Below are 24,930 nucleotides of genomic sequence, written 5' to 3'. Positions count from 1 at the left end.
TGGATCAAAACACCTATTAAAACGAGGGTGAAGAAAGAAAATCCAACCAAATCTTCTGTTGGCTCACAGGCTTATAGATTCAGAGCTAGAGGGAATCTCAGAGGTCATCAGGTCAATCCCCTCATTAGATGAGTAAATTGAAATCCAGAGAGAAGTGACTTAGCCAATGACACACAAAGAGTAAGTAAGAAGCGAGCAAGAACAGGGATTTAAAGTGGAATCTTTTGATTCCAAATTCAGCACTCCTTTCACTGCACCACATTGTTCCCTTATTTCCTGCAGAGAAAAAAAATGGCAAATTACCTATGAATCATTTTAAATTTGCTCTTGCTGTCATAAATCAGATCACATGGATAGAAAAAATAACTGTCTGTGAATAGCAAAGAAAACATTTAGAATGCTGACTTACAACAGCTAACTTCAGCATGTAAGGTACAATGCAGGCCCCAAGAATAAACCAGTAGCACAATCCTTTTTATGTTAATGGGGGGGAAAAAGGAAATGACATTCTAAAATACAGCTGCATAGAATATATGATGAATATTCAATATATGAGAAAAATGACAAATTTATCTTCATTCTTCATAATTATGCATTTTTGTGACAAGATTCATACTATTAGGGGTCTTTTTGTAGTTTCTTTCTGCTTTCTGCTTGTTTAGTAGGCCACTGAGACCACAGCCCACTGCTTATCTCCTGAGATCAGGACACTTTAACCCTTCCCCATTCCTAAGAAGAAAGAAGTTGAGAGGTATTGGGAGGGGTAATGATTTCAGAAAATTCTAGAGGAAGTGGGGTCGCTATTCCTGCTGCTACAGGCAACCTTCTGCAAACTCTAATGGAGATGAAAAGGGATAGGATTGGGGCCAGATGATGGAACAGTTGAAGAACAGCTGTAACCATCCCTGTGGCCAAGAACAAAATTAGTGACATTCAAACTTTTCCCCACTTTCACTCTTATGCTCCCCTGGAGAAAAAGCTGAATTGTATATCTAATCTTTGTTCTTCAAGAGTCTGTCTTCTTTCCTTCTTCCTTCCTCTTCCTTTCTTTTCTTCATTTTGTTTTTGCCACTGTCCTTTAATAAAAAGTTTCTCAAAATTCATGTACTCATGTGTTTGCTTACTGTATTGCTGGCTTTTGTGAGAGTGTGTGTGTGTGTGTGTGTGTGTGTGTGTGTGTGTCCCTTGGGGTTAAAAACTACTGAGAGAGAGAGTCAATTTTGTAGCAAGGTATCTAGAGGAGAGATTGATGGATAGGATTAAAGCTGGGAGGATTTTCCTGGCAAAATATAGGGGCTTATTAACTAGATTGAAAGAGCTATTATTGATTCTTAAGAACAATTGAATCCATATCAAAAGTAACCCAGGAACAAAGCCTAAAGTAGCCCATATGGGAGAAAGGGAAAGAGAGCTCCCCTCAGAAGTAGTTACCTTGGGCTCATTTGATTTCAATAAATATTTATTAAGCACCTACTATGTGACCAGAACTGTGCTAAACATTGGGAATATAAATAAGAAAAAGGAAAGACAGTCCCTGTCCTCAAGGGGCTTATAATCTAAAGGGGGAAGACAACATACAAAAGGAAGCTGAAAAGCTAGGAGTGGGGTGAGGGGCACCAGAGGGTACCTGATGCAGAGGCATGATATTCCATGGAGTTAAAACCAAGCAGAGTTGCCTATAGAAAGTGGAGAGTTGCCTGGAAAGTTGAGTCTTCTATAAAGAAAGGCTTTGGAAAGAGTTGATTGCTCTGTCCTCCAGGTTTCCAATAAAAGGGGAGAGGGAATTGAGAAGATGTTGAATATTAAAAACTGAGTCAGTCTGCATGGTGATGAGATTTCAAATGATCAGTTTATCCTGGACAGGCCATGACGTTCGGCAAAGTCAAACCAGGCATAGTACTGATGGGAAATGGAGAGACTTCCTTTGGATCCTCTCGTAAGAAGTAGCAGAGGAGGATGACCAAAAAGAAAGCCAGATAGCAAGGGGAAAGAGGGGAAAAGGACACTGCCCCAAAGAAGGTGGGACCCAGCCAAGAGGGAGAACGAGTCTGGCTCACCAAACTCTCTACCTTCTTCCTCACACAACTACTAAAATTGTTAATGTCCTTTCCTAGAACCCTATAAGACAAGCCCCTTCCCTCTTTTTCATTCTAAAATTTGGATATTTGGGATAAAATACAGAAAACTTGCTTCAATTATGTTGAAAAATGTTTGACCATAACTTACAATAAATTAACAAATCCTTAGTTTGATAGTTGGTTGCCTACCACAAATGTAAAGAATAAATGTAAACAATCCATCTGTCCATATTTCATATTTTTTATCTGTTTGAGTGAGATTTTATTCCCTTTGGTCATTTTACATTAGTCTTAATTCAGGGGAAATGATCCCTATCTGAACATTGCAGTTCACAATTTCTAAAATTAACTAGCAAAACTGTTGGGCAGCTACCTAAAAGACCCTATCTTCCAAAAATAAATGATTCCTTTTATGTTCACTCATGGCTGGATGCAAGAAAAATGTCCACATTCATTTGATGTCTCCATTCATTCCTGACCCAATTATTGATTGATCTGTGTAATACTCATCTGATATATCACTGAAATCAATTCAAAAGCAGATCTTCATATTTCTCCTCAAACACTGTACTGGGGGAAAACACATAGTAGGAATGAAAATAATTTCCTAAAGGGAATTTCCTACAGGAATTTTGGCCTTTTTCCTAAAAAGCATTTGCATACCGTTACAATAACTCACATATTGCTGAAATAGAAATTCCATACTCCTGCCTTTCTTACTATTTTCATTGCTAAGAATAATCTCTATTTTTTCCTCTTTAGGGGAAAGCAGAGGCATGAAAATTAATTCATTCATTCAACAAATATTTATTAAATGTCTATTATATGCATAGTGCTCTATTACTAGCCCTGTATTACTAACAGATAACTTAATGACAAATTTTAATACCTGTTAACACATTCAATGTTTAAAAATGAATGCCTAATTTGTTTGCAATTGTTATTAATAATTAGCTTACTATCCCATTTACATTCACCACCATTTTCATTTATAATAACATCCCATGTTATTCATTCATATGATACTGTCTGAAACAGCTTCCATATGCCAACAAAAATTTAATTTAAATCACCACTGCGAATAGGATTACTAAACATCCTCCTTATTCTTTTGTTCCTCTTCATCAAAACCCTTTCTAAAGAAAGATTGTATTTATTATATGACAGAAGGTGTAAACATGTATTGAGCACAAAATTATACTCAACTAGTATTGATTAAGAAGCAGCGTGGCATAATGGAAAGAAAGCTAGCCTTTGAGCCAGGAAATCCTGGGTTCAAGTCCCACTTCTAACACATACCAGCTGTGGAACACTGGGTTGGTCACTTCCCCTCTTAATACCCTTGCAGGCAACTTTCTAAGATTTAACTCAATGTAGATAAGTGGAAAAGACATAGGCATTTTCACTTAATAGGCAGATTAGTACCTATAATTTATTGCTTTTTTAAAATTGGTGCTAACTTGAAATAAAGTAGATGTCCATCCATTGGGGAATGACTAACCAGACTGTGGTATTATGTGATAAGAAACCATGAACATGGTGAATACAGAAAAGCATGAAAGAAAGGATCAAATGAGATACCATACAGTGTTTTGCAAACCTTAAAGTGCTATATAAATGCTAGCTATTATTAGTTATTATCATATGAACTGATGCAAAGTGAAGTAAGAACCGGGGAAACAATAGCTACAGTAATGTAAATGGAAAGAACAACCTCAAAACAATCTAAAATGAATGTTGGCACTATACTTTTTGATGCAATTCTCAGATGACAATAATTTGCAATTGATATAAAGGGTTATTTTCGGGGGGGGAGGGGAGTTGAAGGGAAAAGGAGGAAAAGGGCCCTGACTTGTGATTTCATTAGGATAGAGAACTTTTCTTCCAATAGCACATAACAGCAACTTATCTGCAACTTACAGTCTTAGAAAGTAGGGTGGGGCCTTGAAAAGTTAAGTGACTTTCTTGTAGTCATTTATCTATTCTATGCCAGGCAGGATTTGAACCCATCTCCCTGAATCCAAGGCCAACTCTGTAACCACTATACCATGCTGACTCTATACAACTGTGTGGGAATTTTTTTTTACTTTTTCTTGTTATATTTACAAGGAGGTTGAAATGGACTGTACTCCAAGTAATATGCATAAGTAGATTACCACCACCAGATGCTTTTGGGGAGAAATAAGCTTAGTTCAAAAGGACTTTGTGATAATGCAGCAATTTATTGGTCCCAGTGATTTGGGGGGAAGAGGGCTGCATCAAAGAGGATTATCTACTGAGCCAAGAATAATGACCTATTCAGTACACTTTAAAAGGAGTGACTGCCCTTCAGAGATCTCTATGTCTCTGTCTGTCTGTCTCTCTGTTTCTCTCTTTGTCTGTCTGTCTGTCTGTCTATCTCTCTCTCTCTCTCTCTCTCTCTCTCTCTCTTCTCTCTCTCTCTCTCTCTCTCTCTCTCTCTCTCTAGTATGTGGAGACTCTCTCTTGGACTTCCTGTTGTGGGGAGAGTGGCAAGAGAGGATCTCCTTCCTCTATCCCTGGCCAGCAACAATGCCTGTTTGCACATTGGCATTAAGTACATGAACTGGCAAGGTGAATCTATGACTGAATCTCACGACCCTGGCCACCTTTTCTGTGTGTGTGTGTGTGTTTTCTCTGAGCATAAGTAACCAAATAATGATGCTGGGATGGACCAATCTTGCAGTCAACATTATTATTATTTCAAAAGGTCAGGAGCTCCTGGGTACATCAATTAGAGCTAACTGGTAGCAGGAGGAGTATATACTTATTGCATATTCTTGTTGGAGTTAGGGCTAAGTAAACCTGTTCCTGTGTTTAATGTTCAGTAACTTGTGAGTGCCTCATTTTGTCCCAATGTTGAACCTGAACTAAGAGGTTGAGCACCACTTGATCACTCACAGAGTTTGAATAAAATAGTAGTGACCTCTATTCCCTCCTATGAGCTAGAAGACTACCAGACTTGACCATATCTCCTCTGCCTGGCATCCCCTGGCACTGTCATCTGACTTACTGAGCCTTGCCATCAGTCCCATAGCTGAATCCTTAAAGTTTCTGGTCCTTTCAATCTGCCTTGCAACTGAATTTTCATCTATGTGTTGGTTTCTCCAACTAAAGTGTGAGCCTCTTGAGAGTAGGGACTATCTCATTTGTTTCTGTTTGTATTCCAAGAGCTTATCATAGTGCTTGGAATGTAGAAAACACTTAATAAATGCTTTTTTCATTCATTCATTCACATTAAGTGTCTTTCTGCTCTCATTTGGGGAGAACTTAGACAAGGGCCAAATGTAAGCTTCAAGAGAGTTTCCCTGAAGCTCCAGAGCAGATTTAGGAATATAAGCATAAAGATTTAGAGATAATGAAGATAAAAAGCTGACCTCTATCTTTAGAGGCCAGGCTCCCTCTGGGACTGAACTTGGTTTCTATGTGAATTCAGAACTGAGTCAACTCCTCAATGTGAAAGAACACTCCAGCTCTATTGGGCGAGCAGCAGACAGCAATCAATTCTAATTGGTTAACAATTAATGAGAGGTGGACTTTATAAAGAGAAGCGAGCTCACTCCAATGAGGAGCTGAGCGATATATACCCAGACCACCCCCAGCATTATGCAATCAAGACAAAGAATCTATATCCCCTACCCAAGCCTGAGCTAGTTAGATGGAGTAGCAATACCCCGAATGAGGAGAATGTTAATTCTATCTTCTATCAGTCCTGTCCTTGAAAGATTAAAGAAGGAAGTAGGACACGGCAAAAAATCTGGGGTCTCCTCAATTTTAATAACTGGCTATTAATAGGACAGAAATAATCATTTCTCTCAACCTGAATACAAATTCAGCCTCATACTTACTAGCTGTGTCTAAGTTACTAAGCAAGTCATTTAATCTCTGTTTGCCTCAGTTTTTCACCTGTAAAATGGAGATAATAGTACTACCTCCTAAGGTTATTGTGAAGATCAAATGAATAATAATTGTAAAGAGTTTAGCACAGTGCCTGGCCCCATTCTCATCATCATTAACATTATGATTGGTTTTTCCCCTGACCCTGACTTTCTATGGCTTACACTGGTAGCATCAGAAGCACAAAGCTCCCATTGATTCAGTTGCTTTAGTGAGAGGATAGGCTCAAACACAGTGAAGCTGCTATAAATGGGTATAATTCCTGGTGGTTCTAAACCATGCCTCTTGGATTATAGCCGTCTTCCTCATCCCCATCCCACTGGAATTTGAACTTAGTGCCTCAAACCCTGGGTTCTGATAAATGATCTTTGGCTTTATCTTGCCCAGAATCAAGTCTCCAGATCACTTCCAGGTCATTTCTAAACCATCCTGCCTATGCTCCAGCTATCTTCCAAATACCCCACCCTCTTCTAGGTCTTCTTTTCATCTTCTCTTCCTCCATTAGCAAGTAGTCTTTGAGGGCAGGAAATGTCTTGCTTGCTCTTACTTGCTCCACCTCTTAGCTTATTGCTTGACACATAGTAAGCACTTAATAAATACTTTTTTCATTTAACATTCATTCTTTTCATTTAAAAAGCATAGCTAAGGAGTCAACAAAAAAAACCATACAAAGAAAACATAAGAACTCCAATAGAAGATAATTTGGAGACATTTATTGTAAAGGCAAATATACCTACACAGCTCAATAGGCCCTGGAGTTTCATTATATCGCAATAGTGCCATCACTAATGATCATAAATAATAATAACCTTTTTGTGAATCATCATAAAAAAGTTAAATTATGCTCTATATCTTCTACTCAAAAAAACAAAGAAATATGAAATACAATTTTTAAAAGGTTCTATGAAAATAGTTCATTTAAAAAAAAAGTTTTGACATGTAGTACCATAGATAAGATACCTGGTTTTAGGAACAATGAATGATCATGGTGATCATGGGAGACAGAAGCAGGCCTTATTGCCTAAGGGTTCACAGTGATTGTCCTACCATAACAAAAGACTTCCTTCATAAATGTATATTTCTAAGGCTGACACAGCAAGAGAAAAAATGTGCTACCAAAGAAGAAATAAAAAATAAAATCTTTCCAGCTTAAGTTCCTGACCTAAAGTTTTGTGCCAGGACCAAGCGCTATCTCCCTTTCCCCTCCCCACCCCTCTCCCCTCTTAATAGGCATCTCAGCAGCAGTCAATCAGTTAAAAAGAATTGTGCAAAAGTGTTGGGAATAGTTGCCAGAAACTCCTCCTCCTATGCCATCTAGTGCTCAGGACACCAGACCTCTCAAGCTCACAAATTCATCTCCAAGCTTAGAAATGTTCATCTTGGGATTCTTGTTCACTTATAATTGGACAAAAAGAAATATAAAAGAGATCAAAGCATCCAGACACCCACATGTAAACTCTCCTTAAGTCTCTCTATATCAACATGGACAAGTTTGCCGTGATACTTTTCATCTCCAAATTATCCTGTATGTATTTTGTTCGTATACAATAGTTTGTGTTTCCCTTCACTAGATTGGAATTTCCTTGAGGGCAGGAACTATTTTTGCCTTTTTTATATCCTAAATGCTTAATAAATGTTTGCGAACTTGACTTGACTTGAATAGGATCCCTTACAGAAGTCACATAATGCCACCCGGAGGGTTGAAGGAAAGAGAGTTCCAGTTAGAAGCTGTCTCTTTTTTTTTTTTAATAGTTGCAGTACCCTATCTACCCCCACTGCTGTCTTAGAACAGAGGAAGGACTAAGGGATCATTCAGGGTGGTACTTTCAGCTCCAGACCACCCCATGGCTGCAAACAGCCAGGAAATTTATTATCCTTAGGAGGCCCAATAAATGAGCCCACAGAAGTTTCCAGGGAACATGCTTCCTGGGATGACCACTATAGCTCATTCAGTCTGTTTCCAGAGATGCCCCTTCACTACATACTATTTGACAGAATGTTGTTGTTCAGTCATCTTCAAGCGTATCTGACTCTTCGTGACCTCATTTGGGGTTTTCTTGGCAAAGAGATGGAACTCGTTTGTCATTTCTTTTTCCAGATAATTTTACAGATGAGGAAACTGAGGCAGATGGGGTAAGTGACTTGTCCAGGGTCACACAGTTAGTAAGTGTCTGAGGCCAGATTTGAACTTAGAAAAGATGAGTCTTCCTGACTTCAGGCCTGGCACTCTATCCACTGTGTCACCTAGCTGTTCCCTACTAGCTAGAAATGCTAGTAATGACAATAAAACCGAAGAAATTAAAAGCAAAAGCAGTAACAAAGAAGAAATTAAATCATCCTTATTTGCAAATTATACAATGATTTACTTAGGAAATTGTGGAAATTCCAGCAAAGAAATTGGGACAATAAAAAGCATTGGTAAAGTAATAGGATACAAAATAATTTTTTTAAAGCATCAATATTTCTATATATAGTTATCTTTTCTATATTATGACTTTCCTCCCCTCAGTTTCAATATATTGCAGGTCAGCATAAGAAATTAAATGGGAATTTTAGGGGAGTTTTGTGGAAGCCACAGACAACACAGAAAAAGTTTAGAAATTCAGAAATGCACAAACTATATGTATAGTATTATATAATATCAACATATTTTATCATTTAATACCATAATAATTAAGACTTCTCTGGTAGAAGAGAAAGCCAAATTTTTTTTTCAGATTTTCCAGATGTCAGGGATACCACACCACTAACCTCCTCAATGTGAAAGGGATAATTGTAGTAATAAAACAAACAAACAAACAAACAAAACAAGAGGAAATAATAGAAAGAGAAATCCCATTAAAAATAACAAGGGCAGCTAGGTGGCGCAGTGGATAGAGCAGCGGCCCCAGAGTCAGGAGGCCCTGAGTTCAAATGTGGCCTTAACAAATGTGACACGTAACATTTACTAGCTGTGTGACTCTGGGTAACTCACTTAATTTCAGTTGCCTCAACAAAAAGCAAAAAAACCAACAACAAAACACCTAAAATATCTAGGAGCCATTATACCAAAACTCCCTCATTGTTTATGTCAACACAATTATAAAACACTCTTTAAAGAAATAAAAGAAGCCATATATCTTTGAAGGGATAATACTTGGGGGCTTTAAAAACATAATAAAAACCTTTATGCTACCTAAATTAATTCATAGATGTGTTATATCAATCAAAAGTAACCAAGGGATACTTAATAAAGCTAGAGAGAATAATAACAAAATTCATTTGGAGGAATAAAGATTTGTAATCTCAAAGGAAATGATGAAACAAAAAAGTAGGAAGGAAGAATAGTATTTTCAAATCTCAAACTATATTGTAAATCAGTAATTACATAAGCTTTTTCATTACATGTTAAAATTTTTAAAAAGTAAATCATTGGTACAGAGCAAACATCAGAATCAATTGACTGAGTGTTCATTTAAAAAAAGCATATTGGATTGAGGGAGGATGCTTTGTACAACAAGTGCTTCTGGGAAAACTGAAAGCCATTTGACAAAAAAGGGAAGGAGGAGGGATGGAGAAGGTTATATCACAGGATTATATACAATATATGACAATAAGTTACAAATATATGAGAAATCTAAATATATAACTTTACATCATAAAAAGCTGAGGAAAGCAAATTGAAGCACTAGTTACATCTATGGCTAAAGGAAAAATTCTAATCTAAACAAGGAATAGAGATCAGAAAACATAAAACAGACAATAATTTAAAATTTAAAAGCTTTTGCAAAAGTAAAATCAGTGCACTTAGGATAAGAAGGGAAACTGTCAGTTTGGAAAAACACCTCCAGTCATCACCTTTAGCCAGCATATAGGTCCCTGTTTATGCCATTTTATGCTTTGGTGATCTCAGCAGTTCCCTTGGATTTAATTACCATCTCTATGCTAATGATTCTCAAATTTACCCACTCTACTGACCTCCAGTCTTGTAACTCCAGCTGCCTTTCAGACATTTCAAACTGAATGTCCAATAAACATCTTAAACTCAACAGTTACAAAAGGAACTCATTATCTTTCCTCCTAACCTGCTGCCGACCCCCACAACTTCCCTGTTACAGTACAGGGCAACACCATACTCCCAGTTCTCCAGGTTCACATCTAGATGTCATCCACAGTTCCTCATTATCTGTCACCCCCTCCACCCATATCCAATCTGTTTCCAACGCCTATTGATTTCACTTTTGCAACATTTCTCAAATAAATTCCCTTCTCTAATATTGCCCCTGCCCTAGTGCAGGCCCTCATCACCTCACATCTGGACTATTACAATAGCTTATTGGTGGGTCTGCCTGCCTCAAGTCTCTCCCCACTCTAGTCCATCCTCCATTCAGCCACCAATGTGATTTTCCTAAAATACAGGTCCAACTAGGTCACCTTCTTATTCAATAAACTCCACGGGCCGGGCTCTCTCATGGGAATTTTTTTGTTTTTCTTTTATTATTTGGGACTCAGGCACATTTCTCCTACATCTCTAGTTAACTCAAAGTCTGTCTTAATATTAACCTCACCTGAACAAAGGCTGTCCCATGGTATGTAAAAAACTAACCTAAAGAGCCTTCAGTATTCCTTAGTTAAAAAGCCAGAGGAGGATTCTCAGCTGTCCCTGATTCCTTGGTGATATATAAATCCTCCTCCTCAATCAGTCTATTGTGAATCCTCTAAATGGCATTTAACCTATAACCTGACTTAGTTTACCTATTGATGAAGTTTGTTTCCTTATGGGATGTTGTGAAATTTAGATGATTATTGATTGATTAATAGTTAAGTAATCAGTATTTCCTTACAGGTTGTTGTGAAATTTAATGACTATTGATTAATAGTTAAAAGTTTTAGTTAATCATTGGAATTAATTTCTATGAATCTCATTTGGATTTATTTGTATAGGTCTTAGCAGTAGAGTTTATATAAGAGTTTAAATTCCCTAATTTTAATTACCACAAACTGGCCCTGTCTCATGAGGAAGATAAAGAAAATGAGTGGAAGATGAGTCAACCTGGTCAGATGTTTTCTGCAGCACTGGTTCTTTCTAGTATTAAGTGGTATTTTGAATAGGTCTTTCTAAAGGGTGTTAACTCTGTTTTCCCTGTTGTTATGGGTTCTGGAAAACCCCTCTTGCAAGTTAGAGTGATTAAGCAAAACATATAACCCACCCTTCACCTTTGTTGTATCAATCACAGTCTTAATTTACTTTGCTTCACGGAACTATATTTGGCACCCTACATAACCTGCTAACATTTCAACTATATAAAAAACTGCTCTATCAGAGTATCTCTGGTTACTGAGGAGTCATTGAACTTCTTTATTGGCAATTACTAGCCTTGATACTAAATTGATCATGCTAGGAAACTTGTGCCTCAGCTTCTCTTCATTGAAGATTTTTATTACAACAATGTCAAGAGATTATGACTGTTCAACTAAATTTGTCCAACTTTGATGAAACTAAAGAAAGTGTGAGATTATGGATCTATCTTCTCTTAAACTTTTATGGCCTAAGAGCAATGTACAAGATTGTAATATGTAAAAAAAAAAGAAGATTGCCGTATGTAAATGAATTGTTTTTCTGTCACTCTGACATAATTTTGCCTATTTCATTTGCCTGTTCATTGAATCTTCATAATTGCTTAGGTTTCCTCTGAAGCCTGAACCAATGCTTGAGCATAATAATAAAACCTAAGTTTTATTTCCATAATTTCAGCATTGTGGTAAAAATATATTTAGTAAAACAGTTACCCACTACACGAACTCAGGGGAGGTATTTCTCCCAATAACAGTTGCCTATCACCTCCAAGATCAAACACAAAGTCTCCTTCATAGCCTACCTTCGTCCAACCTTTTCAGTCTTCTTACACTTTACTTCCAACCACGTACTCTTCAGTCTAGTGACATTTACCTCCTTACTGATTCTCAAACAAGACATTCCATCACTCAGTCTCTGCTTGTCCCCCACACCTGAAATGCTCTCCCTCCTCACCTCTGCCTCAAAGTCCCCACTAAAATCTCATCTTCTATGGGAAGTCCTTCCTAACTCCTCTTTAATCTAGTGTCCTCCCTCTTTTGACAATTTCCTGTTTTTCCTGTATGTAGCTTGTTTATACATATTTGCTTGTGTTCTCCCCATTATACTGTGATCTCCTTGAAAGCAGGGGGTTTTTTTGCTTCTTTTGTCTTTTCAGAGCTTAGGATAGTGTCTGGCACATAGTAGGCACTTACTAAATGTTTAACTGACTTGCCTGATTTTTATGACTATAGGGTCAATGAACAAGTTTATCTCTATTGTTATATCTTTAAAGGAATCTTGGGTAATTTTGATATACTGATAAATGACATCTTAGAACAGAGCCTATAAGGTAATATTTTGTTCTACTAAATCAAGTATTTATTTTCTTAAATATAATTTAAAAAAAAACAATTAGGACAGTGAATACTTGAGTTCCCTACATACAAATCCTCCTCCTCAATCAGTCTATTGCAATTCCTCTAAATGTAATTTAATCTATACTCTGATTTAGATTACCTATTGATGCAGTTTGTTTTATTATGGGATGTCATGAAATTTAGATGATTATTGATTGATTAATAGTTAAGAGTTTTAGGTAATCACTGTTTCCTTATGGATTGTTTGTATCCCTTGTGTTATAGCAAAGATACGATTTACAGTGGTATCATTTATGAAAGTCTACCTATTTACAAAAAATCTCCAATAAAGATGCCCTCAACCCACAACCCCTCCAACATTGACTATTTCCATTTGTTGTCATCTTTGCTAGATGTAATGCAGGGTGTATGGGGGATTTAGGAAGGACACTCTGCACTTCCCAGCCCCAACTTCAACAAGCTCATTATGTTTCAATTCTGTACAACTACGCCAATTATAATGGCTAATAAAAAGTGATTTACTTAGCCATTGAAGGAGGATATCTGAAATTGATGCAGCTGAGCTAAGCTCCTTGCCTGAATTGTCCATTTCTACTAGCCTAGCATCAAAGAGTTTCTAAAGCTCCCTGGGACTATTTTGTACTGAGAGGATGAGCAAGTGATTTCAGAAGCCTGAGCCTATAGTCTCCTAAGCTAACCAAGTATCAAGGATGGTCTTTTAGGTGGAACCAGACTAACTTGCATGCAGGATAGGATATAAGATATTGCTCACTTTTCATTATCAATAATTTGAATTATCTTTGAGAATTTAAAGATCTTTTAATAATCTCAAGGTTCTTCGTGAAATGAATATTCATCTTTCTGGCACCAATATTTTTCTAGTGAAATTTTATAATTGCATATCATGGAATGCTACTGTCTCCAAAGAATTGAAGATGAGGATCAGCCAAAAGGAAAATGGAGGACAGGATAGGCATGAGCAGGCTACAAAAATTACAAAGAAAGACTTATGAAAGGGAAGCAATATTGCATCATCAAAAGCATATGCTCTGGAATATATGCTAATCATATGGCTAAAGAAAGAAATAACCAATGGACAGCCCATTGGTTGCAAAGTATTCATTCTTGTGATGTTAGGAAAAAGTAACATAGTACCTTGGGTCAACAACCTGAGGGAGATTAATTGTAAGTCATACAGGAAGAAGGATCACACTGGAATTTCCATACATCTGTGCGTTGTGATCTACATACTTAGAAGGAACACTGATACTGATAAGTACATAAATCCACTTTAATATTCATGCATATTAATGTGAACCCTTAATACATTTTGAATGTTTTGTTACTCTAAGAAGCCATTTGAATCAGGTGGGTTTTTTAAGTCTAAAAGCATGTTATACTAAATGACAATAATGACTCTTGAACATACAACCAGCTGACATGAATAAACAATATGCATTTTTAAAATCTACTTGCAACTAACCAAGAGATCATGAAATTTATGAAAGTACTATGCAACCAAACTGCATTTGCTTACAAATGAAAAGAAAATGTTACAATTTACAAAATGACTTATGTTATTTGGTCTTCCCAAAACCTCTATGAAATGGGTAGTGTAAGTATTATTAACTAATTTTATAGGTTAGAAAGCCAAGGATCAAAGAGGTTAAATAACTGGCCCAAAGCCATGCAAATTAAGTAAATAGGAAAACCGAAACTCATCTTATTAGTAATCCAATGTTTATTTTTTTCCTCTTTCTCACAACAGCAATTTTACATTTTTACATAAGTATGAGAATCTAGCCACCTTATTGTTACTTACTCTGATCAAAAAATTCGCGTTTACCCCCTTTCCCCCAAAAAAAACATATTTTAAAAAATGTAATGCCATAGGATACAACATTGTTTACACATTTTTATTTAATGCTACTGAATGCAACATTATTTTTCCTAAATTTCAGTTTATTAGAAAAGACCCATAGGAGCGTGGATTTAGAGCTAGAAGGGACATGAGAGGTCATCAAGGCTAGCCCCTTCATTTTACACATGAGGAAACTAGGTCCAAAGCAATTAAATGACTTGCATAAAGTCACAGAGAATGTGATCTTGTAAAAAAAAAATGTTCCTATTAGCTTAAATATTAATATGTCTTGTTTTGCAAATCTTGAATGAGCTCATGTAACATTGTATATTGCTGTGATCTGTGTTTGTGTCTTATGTCTTATGTTCCTAATAGATAAGGTCCTTGAGGGCAGGTACCATAACATATTGAAACTTTGGATCTCCCCCAATACCTAGCACAGCAGTATATATTCAGTATCTTCTTAATAAATGTTTATTAAATGAATGAACATAAAGAAAATAAAAGATCTTACATACCTCTAACCCATCCATCAATGTCTAACTGCAATTCTATCTTTTCCATTAACACTACAAACCATGATAATCTCTCCTTTGAATTCCTGTATTTATTGTCTGTATATGCTTGGTAACAATGAATATGGAATGGCCTGACATCAAAGGGTAATATACATCCAAAAATTATTAGAAAGATTGAATATTTCATATCATGCAAAAATAGTGGACATACGTATTTAGGGGTTGTTGTATATTTAACTAGTTCACAGAGGTTGCAGAATGCAGAATGCAATGGTTTAAATGCAGGCCAACTTTGCCAGGTAGGGTGGTGTAGTAGAAAGGGCATTGGATTAGGGGTGAGAAAGGCTGGATTCAGATGCTAGATTTGCTATCTATTACTTATGTGGCCTTGAACAACTTAACCTCTTCTGACCTCAATTTCATCATCTGTTAAATGAAGGGATTGGATTAGTTGAGCTTTAAGAACCCCTCCAGTCCTAAATCTACCATCCCAAATCTGATTTTTAAGTCAAATTTGGTATTATTTGTTACTACACACCTATGTGTATATATTTTTTCCTCACAGAGGTATCATTTTATCAGGACTACAGCATATATTCAGAAATGCAGTGGTCGACTACTTGCTTCTAAGTAAATTATATTTTAGAAATTCATATTTTAAAAGCATGAGCTAAGTACTTAAAATGAGAAATTTGTCATCACATGACTTACATTTTGTCACTTCTACTACTTTTACCAATGTTCCTCTTTCTGGAGACATTTATCCTTTATGGAAATGGTTAAATAAAAAATAAACCATAAATATGGCTACTGATTGGCAATGAAGGGTTCAGATCTCTTGACAGCAAAACAGCACTTGGAAATATTGCCCATATTGACAACTCTGCCCCAACCTTCCCAGTCTTCTGACTTGTCTTGTATCGATTTTCTTAACCATAACATTTTAAAATATTCAACTGCCTAACACTGTGCACAAAGACATACGCGTTGCCTTTAAGATCAGACAATAGGCAGAAACAAAGCATCACATTCATAGATTTCAGCAGAGTTGACCTGTCTGAAACCTGATTATTTGCTCTTTGACAAATAAATATTAGGAGTTGTTGATCCTTATTAAGTTAATCTAGTGTTAGCACACTAAAAGGGCACAAGTTGTATTTGTCTTTATGTTTGCCAGCCCCATTGCTGGGGTTTGTTTTAATCATGCTTAGCACAGTAGGAAGCCATAGATGGACATTCCCTTTTCAATTATTAGTCAGTTGTAGAGTTAAAATGTAACATTTGCACTTTTATTTATCACATAGCCTAACTGTGGCCAACTAAATTGCTTAGCTTGAGAATCTTTCAACTAACTTTCCACCCTTTCCATGAAGTTTTTCTACCATTTTGAAAAGAGAAGGTTTACAATAAGTTAAGTTCTGGAGTAGAGGCTATTGTGGCCAAAGGGCCCACAGGAATGGGCACACCAAAAGAACATGAGAGGAAAAAAAAGGAAAATGACAAATTGTGTGGTTATGAAGCAAAGCACAACCTGAATATGGATTGAATTTCTGGCCTTTGCTCTCATTAGCACAGAGCTCCACCTTCATAAACTAATTAGTCTTAACTAAAAATGAATAACCAACCCTCTAGAGGCAGACTAAATCACTTTTACTTGTACAGAACAAAGACAATAGTTATGGCCTCCTATGGAAACTTATGTAGAGAACTGCAATGAATAAATATTTCCAAGCCATAAGATTGTATCAAGAATATGTCATGGGCAAAAAGGAATAGCCTCAGAGTCAGTAAATCCTAATTTCAAGTCTCTCCAGCCCAGCTTTTCTCCTACTCTCAAGTTCCCGGTATTATGTGATTCTGGGCAAACCACTCAACCTAGCAACTAGGTGTTTCAGTACATCAAGAAGACCTGAGTTCAAATCCAGCCTCGAACACATTACTAGCTATATAATTAATCCTGGGCAAGTCACTTAACTTCTGTTGGTCTCAATTTCCTCAACTATAAAATGGGGATAACAGCACCTACTTCACAGAGTTGACGTGAGAATCAAATGAGATAATATTTGTAAAAATGCCTGGCAGATAGTAGGCACCATATAAATGCTTCCCCATTCAACCTCTTGGTCAGTACCCCGGGCAACTAACTCTAAATTGTAGAGACCACGAGGAGTTCCTACAGAAGGACATCACAGGTCCGTTTTTGTTTGGGGTTTTAAAGTATCAAAATGAGATTCCTCATAGAAAAAAAAAACTATCAAAGTCCTTACATATTAAAACAGGGTTTTTTGTTGTTGTTTTTGCTTTTTTGTTTTGTTTTGTTTTTAGGACAGAAGGGCTGGAACTTCGATTTCATTGGTGCAGAGGACTCCTGAATGAGTTAACTTTCTATGGATCCAGGTCTGTCCCTTCTCTGCAACTCAGTTTTAGAGTTAACTTGAAGCCTTGGAAAGTGCTCATGGACATAGCTAGTATGTGTCAGAGGTGGGAAGAGTTATAACTTTATGGACTTACTTTGGGAAACCCTGATAAAAATTAAAAGGAACTTTAAATTCATTTGGCTTTTGAGATTACTATTCTATTAACCTTGAAAGCTTTTTGTATTTTCTCATGCCATTGTTTGTTTTGAGGAATTTACCTTCATTTTAACATTAATCCTATTTATACCTCTTGCCTTATCTTTGATCCATAAAGTACAGACTGCATTTCTGTCTGCAATGTCTTAACTGAAAGCCCTCCTATATACAAAGGTAGGTGAAGCGTTCAGCTTTAAAAAGTTGGTAGAAAATATAATTAGGCAATAAGCATTTTATCCATTAAATAGAAAAGCCATAATTCCAGCAATACTTATGCCATATTAAGTAGAGGCTTCACCTGGGGTGCTTAGCTCTGATTGAATCAGGTGTGCTAACTTCAAGGTGACAGCTCTTTGTCTCAAGCAGTACATTAATTTCAACCTTATTTCCTTTTCTTAAAAAAATAGCAGTATGGATTGAAATTGTATCAGTATCAATTTCTCCAAAAGAAGTATGGGATTAGCCTCACAATACACAAAAATAATATCTGAAATGGTGAGACTATATTACATAGGTCAACTTTTTTTTCCTGAACATCTATTATACAGTCAGTTTTGATCTCCATGTTATCAGAATAATAATTAATTAGATACTATGAAACTTACTACAAATTTTAAAAGCAACAAAGGAAATATATTAAATCTAGTTGCAGGCTTGAAATTTCTTTCCAAGATGTATTAAATCAGAACAAAATGCTGATTTCTCCTGAATTGTTACCAAAAATGAAAAGGAAAGAAAAAGGAAAGACCTAGGATTTTCTGCATTTTCCTGTTGCAATTTGTCTTATTCTTTTCTCATTTTCTCAAAGCAGTGTGACCAGAAACACCTTCCCCCTGACATGATTAAAGAGGTTTTATATAGTCCTGAAGTTATTAAAGGTTTCTCTGGGGTTTTTTCTTCCTCAAAAACTTACCAAAATTGCCAAAAATATACCACTGGCATAGGTTCTCAAAAAATATTCCTATAATTATTGAATCAGAGAGTTTTGATGCTTAGAGATCATTAAGCCTACTCCATTCATTTTACAGTTCGTTTCTATTTCTTTTTCTATTTTTTTTCTACCATCCTGGATAGGAAACAGGAATAAATGATCAGTCCAAGGTCACAAATCACATCTTTTGATTTTTGGGGGGGAAGGGTGTTGCACTTTTGTTGAACAAAAGCATTCTCCCTAATACTTGCACAGAAAAATAACTCACAACATTTTTAACCTGAGCCCGGTATGTGGGAAATCAAAGCATAGATTCTACATCAGAGTATCATGGGTTTTCAAGGATCAGCTTTGTAAAATACCTGATATCAAGCTACCCTAGACTATTACAATTCCATACATTGTTGAAGGCCCAATATAAACTTAGACTTGAAATCAAGCACCCTATTATTATAAGACTGCCTGTTTTTCTTCACAATAACAGTTCCATGGAAAGAAACAGCTCTCACCTTCTAACAGGTTTGAGATGCTGAAAGGTGACTGTTTCTCTGCAGTAATTTTCCATCGAACATGCAAGATACATCTTGACATAGAAAAAACCTCTTAAGAGATGCTTCACCTCTTCAAAGAGAGTGAAACTATTTTCAGGATAAAGAGACATTTACTTTATTAAACTAAAACTTGGGGTTACTGTCTGTGGTTTCATTCTCTAATCTGGGAATTTCCTCATAAAAAGAAGAAAAGGCTTCTTCCTGCCTCATAAAATAATGTTCTTTAACTACGTATAAAACTATATCACTAACACATCATCATTACACTTTTGGAGTTGTTTTTTTACAATAATGATGTTGAGTTTATACAAACTCTCTATACAGTGGTATATCTTAGTGAGATAGCTGGTTGGAGGTAGAGTTGCCTACTAAAGCCAAGAAAAAAGGCTATGGATTAACCATCTTGCTCACCTTTTAGGGAAATGGGTTAATCAAATGTTAATATCCAAATGTTGCCAGTAGAAAGAAGGCAAATGATTACCTTGGAAAATTTGAACTTAATATTGTTAAGTCTTTTGTTCAATCTTAAGTCAGAATAATGAGTCAGAGAAATTTCAGAATGGTGGAATTCACCATTCTACCTTGTTATTCTTTTTTTTTTTCAGTCATGGCCAACTCTTCATGAACCTGTTTAGGGTTTCTTGGCAGAGATACTGGAGTGGTTTGCCATTTCCTTCTCCAGCTCATTTTACAGATGGGGAGACTGAGGCAAACAGAATTAAATGACTTGCTTAGGGTCACACAGCTAATAAGTGTCTGGAGGCCAGAATGAACTCAGGAAATGAGTCTAACTCTAGGTCCAGCACTCTATCCACTGTACCACCTACCTGCCTTTTTGCTCTCCTTCTCCATCTTCATCTCTGTCTCTCTCTCCATTTCTTCTCTCCCTCTCCCTCTCCACCATATTTCTGATTCATTAAAGGAATATTCTCAGGACATCTTCTAACCAACACTTTGCTAGCCTTCCCTAATTATAGCATGTATTGAAAGGAACATAATTAATTGAATTTCTTCTAAAATATTTTTTCAAAATGGAGACTTTTAACTAAATCTAAAGGGATTATTTCTCCTTTCCCAAACTGTCCCTAATTAGTTAGCACTTCCATTAAAATATCATTTGTGTGGACAAATACAGTTAATTCTCTTTTTTAAAAAGAATAAATGCATTTTTGTCTTTAATTTTAACACAGAATCTCAGTGTTGGAAGGGATTGAGCATCCATTCAGTCCATTTCATGCCTAAATAGGAAGTCACCCTAACAGATCTCTGACACATAGCTGTGAAAATCTACTTCTTCATTAGTTCACAACAGAGTTCTCAATGGGAAACACAACTTTAGAATGTAAGTGCTAGAAGAATTCAGATCAGTGAATTCTCTCTCTCTCTCTCTCTCTCTCTCTCTCTCTCTCTCTCTCTCTATATATATATATATATATATATATATATATATATACACACACACACACATACATATGTGTATGCATGTATGCATGCATGTATACATGCATATATATGATACATGTACATACTCAGAGAGGTTAAACTACTTAACTACTTGACCAAGGTCACACAGGTTAGAGTTAGGTTTACTTGAAGAGCAAATTTTAACTCAGGTCCTTTGACTCCACTGTACCATACTGACTTTGGCAAAGATGATTACCTCACTATCACTAGAGAGTGAAGGTTAGAATGTAGTAGATAAGCCTTGCTGATAGGAGGCAGTATGGAATAATAGAAGAAATACTGACACTGGAGTCAAAGAACACATATAAGTGCCCTGGTTCAGATAGCTACAAGTTATATAATGCTAGAAAATAACTAGACTCCTCTAAGTCTGAATTTCCCCATCTGAAGAAAAGGAATATTTGTGCCACCTAATTTAACAGGATGGATTTGAGTAAAACTATTTCTAAATCTTTTGGAAACAAAGACAAGCCTTTTAATATCAATATTCTACCAGTGTTGTATGCATGCAAAACAGGGAACACAGCAGTCTCTAAAGATTGAAAATGAATATTACACAGAGGACAATGGAGAATTACATGATAGAAGTGATCAGTAACCAGTGAGGAACCTTGAAGAACAGCAATAACAAAAGATGTCCTCAGGGAAATGTATGATAGAAGAAAAAAAAAAAAAAGATGGGCTGGTCGTGTGGCCGTGGCAAGGGATAAGAAGTAGGGCAATCTGAGTGCTCCGCTAGTATTCTATACCAATGTCAGAAGAAAGCAAGAAAAGCCTCCCATCCATTCAGTGGACGTCCTGTGGAAATTTATAAGATGATATGGACAACAGTTGTACAAGGTGAGTTGGCATATTTGGGTGGCAATTTCATTACTGAAGAAAACATCTGAATTAATAAGGTACAGATATGAGTTATTATTCACTTTCTCTAAACATTACTGGACCTGCATCTGATCACTGACCCAATCTAATGTTATTTCTGAGTAGTCAAGACACTACATCTACCTGCCTAAATGTGTATTTTGCTACCCTTGTCACCCCAACCTATTTTTTCTTTAGAAGAGCATAGTTACCATCATAGTAAGAATTTGTGACTCAATTTACCTCCTAGCAAGATGGAAATGAAGGAGAACCTATTAGAATAAATTAGATAAATAAATAAATAGGAGAACCTATTAGAATAAAAGTCTCATATAGCTTCCTAAGCTTAAAGCCACTGACATACAGTAAGTCCATATATTAACAAAGCTGTTATATGCATGACAAAGTTTTTCACAGAAGGCAAGATTAGGCACTGTTATAATTTTTGATGAGTAGCTTTATGCTAAGCTATCTATCCTAGAGTTAGTAAAGAAGAAAATTGATAAGCATAATCTTTTAAATGTCTATTAATGAGTTGTCATATGCAGTAAACATCAGGCCATCCAGAATGCAAATAATATATCTCAAAAATCAAATTTTTTTAAATTTTTTTCAGTACCATATAATTATCAATGTTTATTATGATGATACTAAATCAAAGTACTGAAGTGCCTCTAAGTCAGCAAAAAAGATTATAGTATGTCCAGAACACTTTGTATGCTGTGTATTTAACTAAAGTTTAGTTCTCTGAACATTTATGATTCATGTATGGTATACCTTCTTTAACCTGAATAATCAGGAAACCAAAACACCCTATTCCCCAATAATTATGGACAAGTAGAGTTTTATAAATATGTATCCTCAAATAGTTTCTTTATAAGAATATCTTTAATTTCTAGCTGTCATGTATACATATATTTACATACAGAACAAAGAACTTCTATTCCTATAGATTTTCTCTTCTCTACTTTTACGACTTCATGTATCATTCAACAAATAGTTATTGAGGGGGGCAGCTAGATGGCGCAGTGGATAGAGGACAGGCCCCGGAGTCAGGAGGACTTCAGTTCAAATTCGGCCTCAGATACTTGACACTTACTAGCTATGTGACCCTGGGCAAATCACTTAACCCCATTGCCTAGACACCCCCCCCCAAAAAAAAATTAGTTATTGAGAATCTACTCCATGTAAGATACTCTTTTAAGGCCATGGGAGTTTCAAATAATTTCAAGGAGCATTCCTTTTTTCTGCAGGCACTTACAATCTAGCTGTGAAGTTGATATACAGAAAGACCTAAAATACCAAGCGTCATGTTCATTCGTTCAGCCATTCAATCAAAAGACATTAAGAATCTACTTTGTGTATATACCACACTGTGCTAGGCATTAAGGCAGATATAACAATAAATACACACAGTTCCTCAACAAGTTTACTACCTAGAAAGAGAGATAAGACAAGTACCATAACAATTTAAGGTAAGGAAAGAGAAATTCCAGCTGAGTAATTCCGATCAGTGAAGGACTCATGGAAGAGGTAGTATTTTAACTGGGCCTTGATCTTAAGCAGTGCATAAAAATAAAAACTGCATGAGCTTTAAGGACAGAAGTTACATCTTTGTTGTTCTTGCTCTCCTTTACAGTACCTAGTGCAGTCCTTTACATACAGGAAGCACTCAACATACATGTATTTGTTGATTTGATTTGATTTATCCTCTACTTCTTCCGGGGGAGGGTTGGGTTAATAATCAAAGTGGAATTTGAAGACTACTAATGGGGCATCTTTGTTCTGGAAGGTTTAGAGAGAGGAGAGAATGATGTCAAAAGATCAGGTAGGAGCTTGTTGCAATAGTCCAGGCATGAAACGATAGATTTCTAAAATAGGATGATGGCAATGGGAATGGAAAGGAAAGTACAGCTATAAGAAATATTGTGAAGGACAAAACAATTAGACTTCTTTACTGGACCACTTTATACTTCTATTATCAAATTTCTCCTTTATTTTTCCATATTGTGCTTACACATTAAAATTTGTACCTCAGATCCTAACTTTATTGCATCACTACACATTGTATTTCAATGGCTAATTTTTGTTGTTGATGTTGTTGTTGCTGTTAAATTAGCAAAGAATAAAACGAAGGTGTGGATCTACCATGACATTCAAATAATAAAACAGTGTTTAAAAATTGTCTGATGCAAGCTCTCTAAAAAATTTAAAGATTAGCTTCTCTCTAATTTTTTTTAAGGCAATTGGGGTTAAGTGACTTGCCCAGGGTCACACAGCTGGCAAGTGTCAAGTGTTTAGTCTGAGGCCAGATTTGAACTCAGGTCCCTGACTTCAGGGCCAGTGCTCTATTCACTGTGCCACCCAGGTAACCCTCTTTTTAAGTTTGATCTGAAAAGATGAAAATAAACATATCTTGTGACTTTGAAGCAAGATGAGACCACCAAATACTAGATGAGCTGTTACTGTTCTATATTAATAACCTCAGTCACAGCATGGTTTTTAAAAATGGTTAAAAAAACCATCGTGCTGCAGATAGTGGTTTTAGGATTAATTCCCAAGTACTAGTAGCAACTGCAATAGTTAGAGTTAAAAGCAGTTTATGAATTACCTTCTGGCATTATTGCCAATCGTAATTAAAGGTGAAGATATTGAAATAGCTACAGATGACAAATGAGTAAAAACATTAAATTTACTTGAAAACCATAGCAAATACAATATCATGAAAATATATTTTTTTTCTCTTTTAGTCAGGGTCATACTGTTGCTGAAAAGGCTGGTGAAAATCTAGCTAAATAGTCCTAAAGACACATTTCTCAAAACTTGCTTTATCTTTAGCAAACACCTAAAGAGAAACTAGTTCACAGTTTGACAGATTCAAGACAGGGAAGGACATCTTTCTTTGGCATTATTTTAAATTGCTATGAAGTAAGGTGAATAAGAGGTCAAAGGGGCGAAATCCTAATAATTGCTTGTTAGAAAAGGGAAAAAAATGCCCAGTGGTGAGTCTTAAAAGACACTATTACACTTCCAAAATGTGCAAAAAAAAAATCCAACATTTCTACCAAACTCATATCCTTAGTAAAATAACTTTGTTTTAAGAATTTTAACTAATAATCATATCTTGCTTACCATGTAGAAAAAAGGGGGGGGGTGTCAGCCTGGAATTCAAAATAGGCTTAACTAGTTGACCACATAAAGATAAAGGATCAAGTAAAAAATGTTTTGGGTTTTTTATAAGAATTACATGAACTCGAACTAGGAGAACATTAACAGCATAGGAATAGTAAAATTGTGCAATGATGGACTATGAATGACTTAGCTCTTCTCAGCAATACAGTGATCCAAGACAATGACAAAGGACTCATGATGGAAAATGCTATTCATATTCAGAGAAAGAACTAATGGAGTCTGAAAGCAGTTCAAGTACACTATTTTCCTTTTATTTTTTTTCATGGTTTTTTTCTCCTTTTTGGTCAGCTTCTTCTTTCATAACATGACTACTATGGAAATATATTTTACATGATTGTACATACATAACCAATATCAAATTGCTTACCATCTTAGGGTTTGTGCGAGTGCTTTATCCTTCATTCACAAAAAAGACCATGACATCAGGAAGATGAAGCCATGACTTGTAAATAAATTAAATTAAGTGAGGGAGGGCTGTGCAAAGTCACCAGCTCCACTTTCTCTTCCAGAGCCATGTGGGTCCAGTAGCCATATATAGATCAGGATGACTGGAGATGACCCAGGATGCAGTG

This window comes from Phascolarctos cinereus, unplaced genomic scaffold (genome assembly GCF_003287225.1).
Source record: "Phascolarctos cinereus isolate Bilbo 61053 unplaced genomic scaffold, phaCin_HiC Scaffold_4;HRSCAF=312, whole genome shotgun sequence".
NCBI lineage: Eukaryota > Metazoa > Chordata > Mammalia > Diprotodontia > Phascolarctidae > Phascolarctos > Phascolarctos cinereus.
Note: the sequence above shows the minus strand (reverse complement) of the source record.